Consider the following 1,333-nt stretch of genomic DNA (forward strand, 5'->3'; position numbering starts at 1 on the left):
CCAGATGTAATGTGTTGTATAGTTTCTGGCATGATGTGACACTTTCTGCATGTGTCATTTGTGAGTGTTGTATCTTTGAGTATGTGTTTTCTGTAGTTTTTAGTATTTATGACCTGATCCTGTAGTCAGTATGATTATTGTTTTCTGAAGTTTAACAGTATCTGGCTCTTATATATGAGACCATTTTTGTGATATCAAATTTTTTTGGTATTCTGAAAACCACTGCTTTGTCTTGTTTGTTTAAGATAATGTTAATCTACTTTATAAACAAAATATTCTATTTATAAGCTGATTGGAAAATATTTTAAATAGTCAATAATGGAAAAAATTTTTCTATTATTTGATTGATTTTTATTTCTAGTCTGCTGTATCATCAATGCAGGTGTATGAAAGGTTATTAAATTTTCAAATAAATGGATGTGCTTTATTTATTTAAATCACAAATTTATTCTTGGGGTAAGAAAGATTAGATCACAATGTAATAATATAATAATAATTCATTTATTGTTTACATGGTTTATTTGAGAGCAAAAGTTTTATAAAACTCATATAACAACATACTCTGAAGCAGATGAATAAAATATTTATTATAAATTATGAAAGGACAGTGTTATTTCTGAATTTAATTTAGATTTGAAAAAATCTAAATTCAATTCAGAAATAACACTGTCTAATTTAATTATAACACTGTCAAATCTAAATATATATATAAATCAGTATTTATTAATTAAAATTTTGAAACATAAATGCTACAAAAAAAAACAATTATAGTAAAGTTTTATTAATTTTCTTCTTCGAAGAGTACCTGTGACTTCTAGCATAAAATTGTAAAATTTGTATAATAGCTAGTAATAACATTGTGGACACTGTAAAATGAAATCTTTAACAAATGCCACATTAAATATAAATTCTAGTTTATAACTTATAATCCGCTTGAAAAAGGAATGAAGACCAGAAAGAAAAAATTCATGTATGTAGTTATAAATAAAGTCCAGACTTGTATCTTTCAGTAACATTCTGAATTATGTAACTGTTTAAGTATGTGAACACATTAAATTCTTAATTCTTACATTTACAGTAGAGCGTCGGTATCCGAAAGTCAATCATCCGAAAGAATTCCAGTCGGCAAATTTAAATTTTCGCCAGTGCTGTGGCGCTGCAATCTTTGGCCATGTCTTGGGCTACTCAAATATTTTACGTTTTTGATACTAAATTAACTTCTGAAGTATAATTTTTTATTGTTTTTATATTTTTCAATATATAGACTTAACATCAATGAAAATTCGACGCAAAGTGACACACAATGGAGAAAAATTTCAACATTAACATCGAC

At 26.3% G+C, this 1,333-nt stretch overlaps 1 protein-coding gene across 1 annotated transcript in view; it reads left to right on the top strand.

Moving 5' to 3' along the window:
• The window catches only part of LOC111629916 (leucine-rich repeat and calponin homology domain-containing protein 3-like), a 70,043-nt gene that overhangs the window by 36,170 nt on the left and 32,540 nt on the right, over nt 1–1,333 (top strand). The window lies entirely within an intron of this gene.

The sequence above is a fragment of the Centruroides sculpturatus genome, unplaced genomic scaffold (assembly GCF_000671375.1).
Source record: "Centruroides sculpturatus isolate CEXI.00-Female unplaced genomic scaffold, Cexi_2.0 scaffold529, whole genome shotgun sequence".
In the NCBI taxonomy this organism is placed as follows: domain Eukaryota; kingdom Metazoa; phylum Arthropoda; class Arachnida; order Scorpiones; family Buthidae; genus Centruroides; species Centruroides sculpturatus.